The sequence below is a fragment of the Euprymna scolopes genome, chromosome 26 (genome assembly GCF_053919585.1).
Source record: "Euprymna scolopes isolate OS-2025 chromosome 26, ASM5391958v1, whole genome shotgun sequence".
In the NCBI taxonomy this organism is placed as follows: Eukaryota; Metazoa; Mollusca; class Cephalopoda; order Sepiida; family Sepiolidae; genus Euprymna; species Euprymna scolopes.
Window position 1 is genome coordinate 47,502,406 of NC_136507.1, and position 16,737 is coordinate 47,519,142.

At 31.4% G+C, this 16,737-nt stretch overlaps 1 protein-coding gene across 2 annotated transcripts in view; it reads left to right on the forward strand.

Moving 5' to 3' along the window:
- LOC145248005 (protein kinase C-binding protein NELL2a-like) overlaps positions 1-16,737 on the forward strand; it is an 841,882-nt gene that overhangs the window by 387,214 nt on the left and 437,931 nt on the right. The window lies entirely within an intron of this gene.

Below are 16,737 nucleotides of genomic sequence, written 5' to 3' on the forward strand. Positions count from 1 at the left end.
TAGGCCTTACAGGAATATCCGTTTTATGGGGTTTAGCTAAGCCATGCAGCCTGGGGCTGATAGAGCCTGAGGGTCTGATCTCCTTAGCTATGTCAGAAGGGAGTACAGCGCTTTTCACCCATTTTGCTAATTTTTTTCTGAAATTTAAATCCTAAGGAAGCAGCAGAATCATATCAACAGGGCTCCATTTGATAAATTTTTCCGTGTCATTAAGTATAACCGACATTTTATCAACATAAGCATGATGATACGTATTGAACTGTAGAAAATCCGCAGGCATTGTGGTTTGTGTTGATGTGTTTTAGAATTAAGATTTAATGAGCACGAGGATATTCAGTTAATTATGAATAGGATACTAGACAATCCTTTTAACATCCTTGTCGAACAATTGTTAAATCCTTCTTTGCGATGACGTTAAGACTTCCGAAACATATACTTGAAATGGCTCCCGGAAAAGCAAAGACTTCTCTTCATTGAAGATGTGAAGAAGCATATTTCTACACTCTATTATTAATAGACTGTTGGATCTTCTTTAGTGCATCTTTAAGTCCAAAGTACTTGTTAAGTGATTATGTGAGCATAGATATTTGTATGAAGCGTTTAAAAAAGCGGATAACTCTGTAGTAGAAAAGGCGATTGAAAAGGATACATCCGGTGACGTCACAAACCAATCGACTTACTGAACATTTTAGTGCGTGAGACATTAGTTTCTGTTGGCTTTTAGACAGACTCAGCAAAATCAGTAGAATGCAATATTTACTATTATATAAAAAGAACTATGTGAGTACGTGTGTACATGTGCTTGCTAATGAAGCCAGAGATTAATTCTGTCGTCGAGTTCGAATCTATCGAATGGTAGTAATCGTGACACCCCGCACAGATGATTCCCGAAATATTGAAACATTAGTGCCTGTAGATATTTAATAATTATTATAGTAAATAATTATATCTATATATCTATAAAAGTGAAAGTGTCTGCCTGTGTGTGTGTCTGTGTACATTTCCATACGCAATAATTCTGTCAATTTTTAGTCTACAGACTCGAAATTGGATATACAGGGTACTAAGATTTGGAATAATCGATTTGACCGGATTTCGACCAGAAATTTTGCGATTAAGGGGTCAAAGTTCAACGATTCGACTTTTGAGAACTCTACTAAACTCCTCCGACAATTTTGGGTCTAAACACTTGAAATTTTAGATATAGGTTCCTTGGACATGGATCTAACTTAATAACTGGATTTGAGCCCAAAACAATAAATTTTAAGGGGTCATAATAGGAGTCAAAGTTTAAAAAATTGACCGCTTTTCTTTTTTTTTTTTTGCTCAACATACACTTCCAACTACCCGGGCAACGCCGGGCTAAAATGCTAGTATATATATATATATATATATATATATATATATATATATATATATATATATATATATATATATACTAGCATTTAAGCCCTGCTTTGCTCAGGTGTTTGGATGTGTATGTTGAGCAAAAAAAAAAGTGGTATTAGGAAGTCAGGCTAGAACCCGCCCCGCGATGGAGGAAAAGAACGGGGAAAAACCTGGCGTCTTTTCTGCTACGACCACCGCCAAACCGGAAGTGACTTATGTTTAAATTAAGGCTAGATAATCGAAAGCAGAGGATGACTTTCAAAAATATCGGCGAAAAAAAGCGACCCCCAGTACAAAAGTGGACAGTTTAAGGTGAATATATTAATGTTTTTAGCCAATGTTCGATATTTGTCGCCTGAAAGGTCGAACTTAAAAACGATACTGATCTTTTCAAAATCCGTCGCCTCTGCGAAAGTTTTATGCAGACATACAAACATACATACATTTATATATTGGTAACTAAAAATTTTCGACCCAAACCGATTAAAAATCTTGCGCTATCTCTGAATACCCTTCGTGTAAAATATCAAATGTTTGGACCAAAAAGTTTCTGAGTAATTTGGTAGCGATCCCAGATGTCAATGTTTTTTTTTAACTATGACCCCTTAACATTTATTGATTAAAAAACAAGAAAAAAACGGTCAATTTTTTTACCCCTTAAAATTTATTGTTTTGCGCTCAAATCAAGTTATTAAGTTAGATCCATGTCCAAGGAACCTATATCTAAAATTTAAAATGTTTGGACCCAAAATTGGCGAATGAGTTAAGTAGAGTTCTCAAAGATCAATCGTTGAATCTTGACCCCCTTAACAAACAAATTTCTGGCCGAAAACGCATTACTACGATTTTCCCAAATCTCAGCACTCTGTATATCAAATTTCGAGTCTGTAGACTAAAAATTTACAGAGTTATTGTGTAGGGAAATGTACACACACAGACACACAGACAGACACAATCACTTTTATAGATATATAGATAGATAGATTTGTTTAACAAAAATATACACGTACACATAAATATATATGGAAACAATTTTGTGTTTACGGTAAACTTTGTTCGCAAATATTATGCAAGTATAAATCATGTAGAATATCTGCATGAATATAATTACAGGTACTAGTTAACTAAAGATGATTATTCCATTTAAAAAACCGAAGCAACTACTAGGGAATTAATTAAAATGAATGTTTTAAAGAATATGCAAATTAGCTAGATCGTTTGGTAGTGAGTGCAATTCCACAACCAAAATATAAGAAAATTGTATTTTCTTTTTAAATAAATAGAAAAGCGGATTTTAATATGAATATCGATACACATTAAAGAAAACCGAATTTATAGGAGTATAGAAGAAGATAGACTAGCATTTCAGCCTGGGGTTGCCCGGATGTTTGGATATGTATGTTGAGCAAAAAAAAAAAAGTGATAGTAGGAAGGCAGGCACGAACACGTACCGCGAAGGAGGAAAAGAATGGGGGGATGACATCTTTGTTGTTACGACCCCCGCCAAACCGGAAGGGTCGTAGTTTTTGATTAAGTCTAGACAATCGAAAGGAGAGGATGACTTTCAAAAATATCGGCGAAAAAACAACCCCCTGTAGAAAAGTGCCCAGCTTAAGGTGACGATATTAATGTTTGTAGCCAATGTTCGATATTTGTCGTCTGAACAGTCGAACTTTAAAACGATACTGATTTTGTAAAAATCCGTCGCCTTTGTCGAAAGTTTTAGGCAGACATGCAAGCATACATACATTTATATATTGGTAACTAAAAATGTTCGACCCAATCCGATTAAAAAGCTTGCCCTATCTGTGAATACCCTTTATGTAAAATTTCAAATTTTTAGACCAGAAATTTTCTGAGTAATTTGGTAGAGACCGCAGAGGTCAAATTTTGAACCTATATCTAAAATTTCAATTGTTTCACCCCAAAATTGGCGGAGGAGTGTAGTAGGGTTCTCAAAGGTCAAATCGTTGAACTTTGACCCCTTAACAGAGAAATTTCTGGCCGAAAACCGATCACAATTATTTTTCAAATCTCAGTACACTGTATATCAAATTTCGAGTCTGTAGACTGGAAATTGACAGAGTTATTGCGTAGGGAAATGTACACAGACACACACACAGACGCGTTCACTTTTATAGATATACTAGCATTTCATTTATTATTAGAATTATTTTGCATTTATTATTATGAATATTATTATTATTATTATTATTATTATTATTATTATTGCTACAGTTGCTACAATTATAATGATTAATAGAGCTGGTAGAAACACTAACACAAATAAGACTCATATATCTCACTATTATTATCATGTTTATGTAACCTTTTCTAAATTAACTTCTTTATTAAACTAGTCATCTGGGTTTATCATAATAACAGATATTGCATTAGATTTCCATTTTAGTATCATTAGGATAGTTATTTGTATGATAATTGGCATAATTGCCTTTAAAATTTAATAAGTCGATAGTTCATATAATACATTACCTTTTGTAGAAAATTTGTTGTTTTTAATTCACTTCCTTCAAAAGTATTGATTTTACTGCACTGTGAATAGTAATATTTCCAAATTATCCTCAAATTCTTGGAATAACTCTAATATTATAAGATTATATATCTCGTCTAATGGTAATAAAGAAATTGCTATCTTTTGAGAGCCCAGCCTTACCACTATCATTTTATTCTAAATTCTATCTTTATTAATGTCATCCTATAATTAGTTTTAAGTGCTACAAACTTTATTATACTTCATTCGATTTCGTTCGAATAATCAATATGAGATTCTAATTTTATTTATTTCCTTATTTCTAAGCTAAAACTGTTTATTTCTGATCTCGACTTAGATCACTTACAAGTCGCACTCTAGAAATTCCCCGCACATAAAAGCTTTAGTCTCTCTCTTTCTCTTCCTCCACCATCTTTCTCTTCCTCTTTAGCACAACCCGTCTCCGGTGGCAACCGCTTTCCCCACACACCTTGACCTGTTTTTCTAATCTCTGAAGGGTTATAAGCATCATTTCACTCAGTACAGCTAATGGGTAAAGTGAGACCGGCATCTTTGTCCGTAATTTGGACCTGAAACCCTGTGTTTACTCGAATTTTCTCCATTTCAATTCTCATCTCTTAGCGGCTTTTGGATTATTCATCACGACCATACAGGATTAAATTACCATCAAATTTCACCAACATCTTTTGTAACTGTTTGAAAACTCCGAAAACAGACTTCGTTCGCTTGATATTTACAAAGGACTATATCAAACTTTAGGACTGACCAATCCGGTCTGACTGTTTATTTTTCTCCCCTTTCGACAACTTTTAAACATTTTATTTCATTCTTTTTCTTTTTTAATTCAATTTTCACCCCAAACAAGGTACAGTGCCACTTTGAAGTATGGGGCTACTATCTGGGCCATAAGTTGCAGGGGTATTATGAAGGGAGATGAGTAGCAGGATGTTTGTTCACATTACACTTGAACTTCTGCATGTCAGTACAGCTGGGGAAGCAGAATCCCGGAAGGGAGTTCCAAAGTCTAGAAGTACTGGGGAAGAAACTGTTGGAGTAGAATGCTTTCTTACACTTAGGGATTTCTACTGTGAAGGGTGAGACTAAGTGGCTTGTCGGGGGTAGTTACTTAGGGATCTCTACTGTGAAGGAGTGAGATTTAGCTGCTTGTCGGATTTGTCGAGGGTATTCACGTCGAGGGGGTACAAGTGCTTGTAGTTCGTCAGAGCATTCACCATTAAAGCACTTGTACAAAAGGCAGAGGGATGCAACATTTCGTCGAAGCTTAAATGACAGTTCAGGACCTATCAGGTTGGCGACTCTCTTTTGAACCCTATTAAGGAGTGAGAGACAAGTAGCAGATGCACCAGCCCAAATGTGACAACAGTACTCCACACATGGGCGGATGGTGGCCTTATAGAGGTACAGGATACTTTCAGGCGTAAGTTTTCTAGCACGAGAAACAGAGCCCACCTTCTTCGCAGCAGCATTGGCAATGCTATCAATGTATCTATTCCAGTTCATATTCCCTGTAAACGTTAGGCCGAGGAGCTTGTTCTTGGCCATTGCTATTGGTGGCAGAGAAGGTTTCTTGTAATTATTGAAGGAAACAAGCTTAGTCTTCGCAGCATTGAATGTGACCATCCATTTTTGTCCCCATTCCACTACAAATTGGAGGTTATCCTCTAATGTTTCTGACATTTCCTTAGATATGTATTCATTTGTTTTCCTCTCGTGTCTGTTATAGAGAGAGATGTCATCAGCAACAATTTTTCGAAAATGAAGTTTCATAAAATGCTAAACCCAGCAAATGTTTAGCTCCGCTATTCAGATAATTTGTTTACGGTTCTCATTTATGGGTGGAGATATATGGATATAGGGAGGGGAGGGAGAGAGAGGATGGTAAAGAAAAAAGAAAGGGGGTAAGGAGAGGATGAGCGGAGTTTCAATTTTTAAGGTTTTAAAATTTTGACTGCTTTTTGGTTGTTTAGCCAGGTATATAAAGTAGAGAGAGAGGGAGAGAGAGAACGAGAAGAAGAAGAAGAAGAAGAAGAGAGAGAGAGAGAGAGAGAGAGAGAGAGAGAGAGAAATGGTGTTTGACAAGTAAAAGGTTCCATTTAGAATCGCCAAAAGTCGACTTATGGCGATTCTAAATGGAATATATATATTTATATATATATTCATATATATATTCATATATATATATATATATATTCGTATATATATATATATTCGTATATATATATATATATTCGTATATATATATATATATATTCGTATATATATATATATATTCGTATATATATATATATTCGTATATATATATATATATATTCGTATATATATATATATATATATTCGTATATATATATTCGTATATATATATATATATATATATATTCGTATATATATATTCATATATATATATATATATTCATATATATATTCATATATATATATTCATATACATATACTCATATATATATTCATGTATTTATATATTCATATATATATATTCATATATATATATTCATACATATATATATAAATATTCATACATATATATATAATCATACAAATATAATCATACATATATATATACATATACATATACATACATATATATGCATACATATATATATATATATATATATGCATACATATATATATACATATATATACATTCAGTCAAACATTATTAAAAACAACAGAGATACCTTGCTTAATGATCCTTTTTTTCATTTTTCCGATCTTTCGTAAGATTTTTTTAACTTCAAGATGGAAGGTTCCATGGTTCACACGAGCGCTTTCGATTCTTTCTTGAATCATCATCAGGTGGAGATAAAATATTAAAAATAGAAGTGAAATATATAGTTACGAATGATAAAAAGAGTCAATGAAAAGTCGATTAAAATATACATTTACGAGTGATAAAAAACTCGATTAAAATTAGGATAATAAAAGGCAAAAGAACTTCGTAACCACCCACATATAGTTGTAAAAAAAGCCGATAAATCTAACATTTTTGTCATTCTGAACAAAACTGATTATAATAAAAAAAAATCAGAATATTCTTAACGACAATACGAAATTTAAAAAAACTTCATAAAAATCCTGTAAATCCTGTAAAAACGCAAATTAACAAATTAACTACAGCAAATAACGCACAAATTGGAAATTATCAACTCCCCAAGATAATTGGTGAATATACACCCGGCTATCTTTATGGCATGGTTAAGATACATAAACCTAATGATCCTCTCCGCTCTATCATTTTGCAAATCCCCACTCCCATTTATTCACTTACCAAAACTTTAAACGAACTTATCAGCCCATACATTCCCAGCAAGTACAGCGTTAGATCCACACATGAGCTTATGCAAATACTTAAAACAATGCAACCCGAAAATAGAAATATCGCTTCCCTTGACGTAGAAAGTCTTTTTACAAATGTCCCTGTAGCGAAAACCATAGATATAATTATAAACAACATCTGCAATCATCCGTCACTCCCCCCACTTAAAATTAATAAAAATATATTTAAAAAAAATATTATTAATCTGCACCACGGAAATACGTTTTTATGATCCTAATGGCACATATATAATCAAATAGATGGCGTCGCAATGGGATCAGTTCTCGGACCTACCCTGAGTGAATTTTATATGTCAGACTTAGAAAATAAAACATTTAAAAATAATATAAAGCCCCTATGTATGTACGTTATGTTGACGACATACTCCTCTAAGCTGATAATGACGAACAGATATATAAACTTCAAGATCTGTCCTTAAGTTTACAATAGAATTAAATGATAACAAACAAATTCACTTTCTGGACGTCCTTATAGACTCATCCAACAATACTTTCGACACAGCTGTATACAAAAAAAAAACAACTAGTACAAAATCCAGCCTCTTGAACTTTTAGAGTGAGTGCCCTCAGCGTTATAAAATTGCCATAATCAAAAATCTTTTAACCGTGCTAAGATGATTTCTTCTACGAAAAAAGCACTACTAATAGAAATTAAAAATATCAAACAGGTTCTTATAAATAATTACTTTCTGAATTATATTGTTGATCAACAAATTAACCTATTGTTACAGTCCCCTAAAAACCTCAACAGCAATACTAGTCAATCTTCTAACACTAACCCTATAGACATATTTCATAAAACCCCAATGACACCAAATTTTAGAGTGGAAGAAAAAATAATTAAAAGCATCATACATAGATATACAGCACCTCTAGAGAACAATTCTAAGATTAGATTTATTATATACTATAAGAAGTATCGAACCCAGAACCTCATCGTTAAAAATAACTCCTCGCCGGCGACAAAAATGTTGGAGCAAACCAATATTATGTACAAATTTCAATGCCCCTTAGGAGAGTGTAACTCCGAATATAAAAACGCATATATTGGACATACAAAAACAACATTGCCCCGTCGATTAACGATGCATTTGAACAGTACTAGCTCAATATACCAGCATTTAACAAATCAACATAGCTGTCCCCCCCTCTAATCTTAGAAAGGTCCTCGTGGATTTTGCAACGAGAAAGTAATTGTAAAAAATTAAAAATACTTGAAGCACTGTATATAAAAACAAAGCACCGATCTATAAATAGCATTAATTTTGAAAGTTGCAATAATGGGCTGAAATGTTTAGCATAACCAGTATACGACTGGTTTTACTAACATTGCCTTTTATCATCCTAAATTTTAATCGAGTTTTTTATCACTCGTAAATGTATATTTTAATCGACTTTTCATTGACTTTTTTTATCATTCGTAACTATATATTTCACTTCTATTTTTAACATTTTATCTCCACCTGATGATGATTCAAGAAAGAATCGAAAGCGCTCGTGTGAACCATGGAACATTTGTAAATACCTTCCATCTTGAAGTTAAACAAATCTTACGAAAGATCGGAAAAATGAAAAAAGAATCATTAAGCAAGGTATCTCTGTTGTTTTTAATAATGTTTGCCTGAATGAAGGAATGCTGCCTAAATACACTAATATATATACATACATCTATATACATGTATATATATATATATGTATTATATAGTATTTGTATAATATAGTATATATATATATAATTTTTTAATTTTTTATTGAGCCTATAATAAATTAATAATAAAATTTAAAAAAATAAAAAAATTAAAAAATTATATACCGCTCTATTAACATATCGATCACTTTTATCGGCTTTTTTACCTTATTTCACTTGAAAAGAAATATATATATATATATATATATATATATATATATATATATATATATATATATGGTAACAAGTTGTGTAACCCAACATCCGGTTTACGACTTCCAATTGCGCCTGCGTACATAATCAACCCGGTAATAAAACGTATTGTTTTACTGTGTACGTTTGCAGCGTCCCAATTTTTTTTCACGATTAAATTAAAAAAATATATCAAAATTTGAATTAACTTGAAGTTTTATGGTAACTGGGTACTTGATGAAGGATATGAACCCTGCGCAAACATTGGTCTATTTAAGGCCATAAAAAATAATAATAAAAAGCCAAAGAAAATGTTAAATTGATTTTAAACTCAAAATAATTTAGCGTGTTTTCTGTTTTGACTTTTTTTTCTTTGAGTAAATTTTATTCATACTTGTATTTTGTTCTTGTTTTTATTTTATTTTATTTCATTTTCAATTTATTTTATTTCATTTTAAATTTATTTTTATTTTAATTCATTTTAAATTTATTTTTATTGTAACTCATCTTAAATTTATTTTAATTTTATTTCATTTAAAATTTATTTCTATTTTAATTAATTTTAAATTTATTTTATTTTAATTCATTTTAAATTTATTTTTATTTTAATTCATTTTAAATTTTTTTATTTTAATTCATTTTTAATTTATTTTTATTTTATTTCATTCTAATTTAATTTTAAATTCATTTTTATTTCATTTTCTCTACGAAATATATTTTGTACATTTATAATAAAAAGTGCTAACGCAACTATTTGAATGGACAAAGGACTTTGATTCTTCTCATAACTTCCTCGAAAAACGAAAAATACTTGCATCTACGATGCAATGTAATGTTTGTCATCAGGAGATGCCTCTCATAAAGTATCGTGACACGAAGATTTTTTGGTGTAAAATTCATATGTCAGAACACATCCTGTAAAAAAGATCTTAAAAAAACTCTTAGTTAACTTTACAATAATTGATAAAAATTGTGTATGTCTGGTCTAGACAGATCACTGGTGTTGTCGCTGCTTATCTATGCGAATTAAATGTGACTACGATTTATCAATTTGGCATTTTCTTGGGCTTAAATTATTATTATTTTTTTTTTTTTGCCTGAAAAAGTTTTTCATTGCTAAATAGACAAATGTTTGTACAGGGTCCACACTCGGCATCAAGTGCCGGTATCTGTCCAGTGCACATGTACATATAAATATGGCAAACCACTTATAATTCAATGGCTATAAGTTTTTATTTTCAAAAATAAATAATTATAAACATAAAGACTCATAGAAATCTATCTATATTCTTTTTTCATTTTAATATACTTTCATAGAAATGTTTCTGTTATATCACAAAAAATATTTTATTTATGTTATGAGAGTTTGCCATATAGGACTATCTTGGGCAGGCGATGATCGTCCATTCTGAAGACGTGCCCGACCCAGCATAGCTGAAACTTCAGCAGCATGGCCTCGATGCTGGTGATTTCCGCCAGCTCGATGACCTCAATATTGGTGACATAGTCACCCCAGTGGACGCTGAGAATGGTGCGGAGACAGCGCTGATGAAAACTCTCGAGGAGTCGTAATTGGTGGTGGTAAATTGTCCAGGACTCAGAGCCGTACGGGAGGGTGGAGAGTACTACGGCTCTGTACACACTGATTTTTTTTTTTTTTTTGCAATTTTTTTAAGTGTCGGGTTTTCCAGACTCTGTTGTACAATCTGCCAAAAGCGCTGTTTGCTTTGGCCAGTCTGTTTTCTATTTTTCTGTCGAGTTTGGCATCTGATGTGATGGTACACCCTAGGTAGGTAAACTGGTGAACAGACTTCAGCTTAATCTCACCAATCGTGATGTGGGGATGGCGGTAGTCTACCCGGGGAGCTGGTTGGTGGAGAACTTCCATCTTTTTCAAGCTGACCTCGAATCCGAAGAACTGGGCAGCCTCTGCGATATAATGTAGTATATACATACATATATATACATATAATATAGTATATACATGCATATGTAATATAATATATATATACACATATATATATAATATAGTATATTCATACATATATATATATATCATATAGTATACACATACATATATAATATAGTTTATACATACATATCTATATAATACAGTATAAACATATATATATATATATATATATACATGAAGATATATGCATATTGTAAACAAACATAAGATTGAATGAACGAAGGGACGAATGAAAAACAAATGTGTTTAAAAAAGAACAAGACACACCTAATAATAGACAACCATTGAAAAGTGACCCAATTTGAATAACAAAAATCTCATTTTATCAAAAGTGTTTTTCTGCGTACTTCAACATTCCTATGTCTTGTCTTTAATATTGTTTCGTAGACAAGTCTTATCTGGCAATTTCTAACATTTTCGCAATTTTGTTTTAATGACTTTTCTCAAGGTTTTTATTCACTATTTTTAAAACACGCACAGGCGTATATATATACATACACACACATATATATATATATATATATATATATATATATATATATATATGAAATTATGAAAATATCTTTATTTGCATGAAGACTTATGCATTTCATTTTTGAATTCTCAGGCTATATCTATAATATAAAGCTGAACGTCTGTGTATGTGTGTGTATGTATGTGTGTGTGTGGTCACGAATAGGCTCCTATATAGTTGACTATTTTAAAAAACTGATTACATATAATGATAGATGTATCGAGGATCAGGAATGGGTATGTTTGATCTGGCAGAACGGTGGTTCATAAAAATTGTGGGGTCTGCCTTCGCGCATGGTCCCCAAAGTATGGAAATAAAAAATGAAAAAAAGTTTACATGGGTCGTTGATATAGATGTACATAAGAATACTTTGATAAGTATGTTTCAACTTAAATAGGGATGGTATAATAAATTGTGGGGACTGCATTCGCGCCTGTACTCCATGAAAATATGGCACAAACTTTAACAAAGACCTTTCAGATCTATTTGCGTAAATATACTTTGATAATTCTGTTTCAGTTTGAAGAAATATGGTATAATAAAAATATTGGGTGTTCGTTTGTGCCTAGCCTCCATAGAATGTAAATATGCCACAAAGTTTAACAAGGTTTTTTAAAGGGGGTCAGGGTCCACAATAACACCTTAACTTTAATCTTAATTCACATTAGCTTTTCTTTATTTTTTTTAATTGAATCATATTTTGTCAAATAAATTCACCCCATAAATTCACGTTCTTTTTAAAGTGAAAGCTAAAAAAAAGTCGGAACTTTAGACAGTTCTCGACACAAATGTTGCATAACACTGTTCTTTTCCTTCTCCACTTGAACGTGCCACTCTTTCGAAAATAGATAAATAGATAAACAATAAAAAATAAAAACATTACTTGTTATCGTGTCAAAAAAGGAAAACAATCCTGCTCACATCATTACGTGTCTTTTTTTTTTAAACATTTACATAACCTTTGTATTTTTATTTCTATATCTGTTTAAGGTTTTTTTTTGTCAGTGTACTAGAAAGAATTCAGTTGATTACAACCCTTTCTGCGTTTTCTTTACATTTCAATAGAAATCCGACGGCGCAATACTACACCGTTCAATACTGTAAAACTGAAACGAAGCTGTTCTGCTTGAAAAGGGCGTCATTTTCTTCTTATTCATATTTATATCGATTCTTTGCTTTAAAAAACTAAAGTAATTACGTGTTTACTTTTGTAATATCACATTTTGCTGTTTCGGATTATTTTACTAAAGTAAGTAAAGCTTCATTATTTTTCGAAACTGTTTTTGTTTCTTTGTTTTTCGATATTTCGTCGATATTATTTAGTAAGAGTGTTTAGCAAAAAAGCCAACAAACGACTACCCGAAAAAATAAATAGACAAGAAATAAATGTTACCATAGTCAATAAAAGTTCAGTTCATGTTTTTTTCTGTTTTGAAATAGTTGTTAATGCTCTTTACTTGAAATAATTTCAACGAACCGAAATTAAAACGAAATTTGAGGCGATAACTATACTTAAATAAATTTTTATATAAACTACACATGCCATAATCGAATATTCCTCAAGCGCAAAATAACGGAAAACATTAAAATATGTTTATAAATATTCCTTACGTTGACGGAACTCTCTTAAATTGTTAACACAGAATGCTCAGGTGCCACTCCTTCAAATTAAAAACGGGGCTCTCTATTTCAAAGTCGCTGTTATTTTTATTTTTTTAACCGGTTCGTGAATTAAAAAAACAAATTTACAAGCTACTTAAAAATACAAACCAATGAACTTTTCTACCATAAAAGTAACTTTTATTGACTATGGTAACATTTATTTCTTGTGTATTTGTATTATTACATATATATAACATTTATTTCTTGTATATTTGTATTATTATATATATATAACATTTTCTCTTTGTAAGGAAACATTATTTTGTTGGTAACTCTTGGCTACGAATGGAAACAAAGTTGATATAAAAAAATATATATTTTCGTGAAAATTATCTTTATTTCATCATATTTTGCTTAGGGTAAAATTTTTGAATATCAAAACCTATCTCTTTACAACCCTCTCCTTTTCATAACCTATCATATTTTCATCAATCACAGTCCATTTTCTGTACGCTGTTTTTGAACCCAGTCAACGACGGGTACTTCAGCTAGTATATATATATATATATATATATATATATATATATAAACTTGTCTACATTTCTGATTTCCTGTCTGTCCCACCATAGCTCTTACCGATTACCATATCACCGTATAGATTATGTTTAAAAAAAGACAAATAAAGACTCTTCCTTTCTCTTGCCAAGATATTTACAGATTTACTATGTAAACATTGGATTCAGATTTTAGATCAATCAGAAATAAAAGAGATCATTTTTCCTTTAACTTTATAGATGTAATACTGTTTATGTTCTTCTTTTTTCATATTAAGTACTTTATTTGTCATATTAATATTCGTATTTTAACTCTACAGTTCAGTTGTCTGTGTAAGAAATCAAACGAAAAACGAAAGCTGACAAATACACAAACGACATCATTGCTGTTAGTATATACTTTGTTTCTATTGTCCGTAAAATAATCTTAATTTGTTATTTCACGAAAAGTAAATGTCCTTTTACTATGTAATAAAGAACAGATTGCTATTTGTAGAGAAATCGATATTCAGCTGGTCATGCAGAAGTAATTTAAATAATTATGGTAAAGGAAAACAAAATAGCAGGTTGGGTAAATCCCAGTTGGCTTACCTGATTTATGTTAGAAATAATTACTCTATTTCTATAATGAGACTATTTTTCTTTTCATTCTTTTCCTTTTTTTTTTTACTAGAGATTGACACCGATATTTTATTTCTTTCTATGTGTATTAAGCTTTCCAGTTTGAGACATTTTTTACTAATCTTTAACTTCACTGCTTGAGACGTTACATTATAAACTAGCGGTGGCGACCAGTCTTGCTCAGTAATAAAATACGCTTAAATAGTTAGATTTGCGCAGATTTCGTATTTATTTTAACAGAGCCAACTACCTATTCATAGTACTGATTTCGAAAGATTTGAAAAATAATTGAATATGGAGCAATCAGTTACAATCGAAACCAAAACATTTAGCGCTCTATCCGTGTTCCAAACCGCTTGAGCTATCGAGAGATAGATAAGAAAAAACCTAAGATTAAATGTCTTCATGCTATAAATGAATCTGCGCATGCGCAAAAGTAATATAAATATGTCAGCAAATTGAAATAACATTTTGCATTTTAACTTTCCAACATATTACTGTACGCGTTATTCATATATCCAAATAAAGATTTGACTTGTTAAAAACCATCATCGGTGTATGATTACTATTTCCTGTTAATTGCGGTGCTACGAAAGCAGTAGTTTCTGTACTTATCAGTTAAATATTTATACATACATATATCTACTGTTTTAATTACATAGATAAGATAAGCATAAGAGAAGCATAATTTTCTTTTTCTAATTTTTGATAAGTTGATAAACATTTCTTCAGCGATGAAAAAACTTGTTTTAACTTTAACGATGCAGCCATTGTATTATGCAGTTGTAAGGCAACAAAATGTCTGCGTAGACGGAGACTTCAACTATTACTATACAAATATCTGTTGTGTTACTCGCAATAAAATTTGTTTTTATCTATTATTTTACGTAGCGATGAAATAATTTAAAAGGTTACGTGTTCATGGTTGACGGGATAAAGAGGCCAACGCGCGAGTAAACAAAATATAATTAACGTCTCTGGATTTAAAAGAGAAAGACGGGGGAGAAAAAAGAAAAGAGTGGTGTGAGAGAAAGAAAATGAGAAAGGAGTTTGGGGAAAGGATATAAAGAGAGAAAGAAAGGGAAAACGCATCGTCTTTTTCCTCTTCTTTCGAAATGCCATGGCTTAAAAGTGTTTTCCGTTTGTCTTTTACCGTCTTCCTCTATTATTGATCTAATGACATAATAAAGTCCTATCTAATTTTTATTCGGCATTTTTTATTTTATATATATATATATATATATTATTTCATCACTTTATATATATATATATATATATATATATATATATATATATATATATATATATATATATATATATATACACACACAATTTTTATTGGTACATAATTTTATTAAACATTTGAATAATACTGGACACAATGCCATTATTATTTATCGTTGATATATGTTTTTAGTTTTAACTTATATTACTAAAGAAGAAAAAAGGAGTCAAAGTGAAAGCAAGAAACGCTTCGGAACAATTTTTTTCTTTCCACTTTAGTTCAATTCGACGTTTAAAATACATGAAAAAGAAATAACGAGGAGTCAACAGAGAAATCAAAAGGGTTTACTGAGACGTCTTTCTGTCGACAGTTTTCATAGTAATAGTCGTCAACGAGGTAAAGAGGCGATTAAGAACGTGGTCAAAGGATTATAAATATCTATCGAGAATTATTTTTTTAAAAAAGGATATGGAAGATGAGAAAAAAGAGTGGAAAAAATATTCTTTTGTTTGTTTGCACAAAGACGGTTGTCGCAAATTAGTAGCAACCGCCTCGAGAATTTTTTACATGTGTTTTCGGACGTACTCTGCGCAAAATAGAGAAAGCTTTGTCTGCGTACGCTTCAGTGCAAACTTGGCACTACAATGAATGCTCACAGATGGCCGACTTATTAGTATGTAAACGCCCGGATGTTTGCCATATTTGTGTCTACGTATCAGAGGGGGTGTTTTGGAAAATTATTACCTCCAAGTGCTGAATGGTATGCTCCACGTAGTCTTCGTAGCACTGACCATTAAAGCAATAAACAATAAAGTGGAGGGGATATTATCCTTATGAAAGGAGGAAAAATTGCTTCTCGTTCCAAACGCCGTTTGAAACTTTATTGAAAAACAACGCAAAACGGCTGTAGAATTTTGTGTAAAAACTCCTGACATTTAACACAAATCCATGGGAGCTTCACATATTCAGGACTTTTTAAGGACCGAAAATATGTTCACCCCCAGAAACAAAGGTTTCATCACTTTAACATTTTTCAATTGTGTGTAATAACTATTGGCCGAACTGACTTTAGTTATTTGTTGAAGTTCGTTACCCAA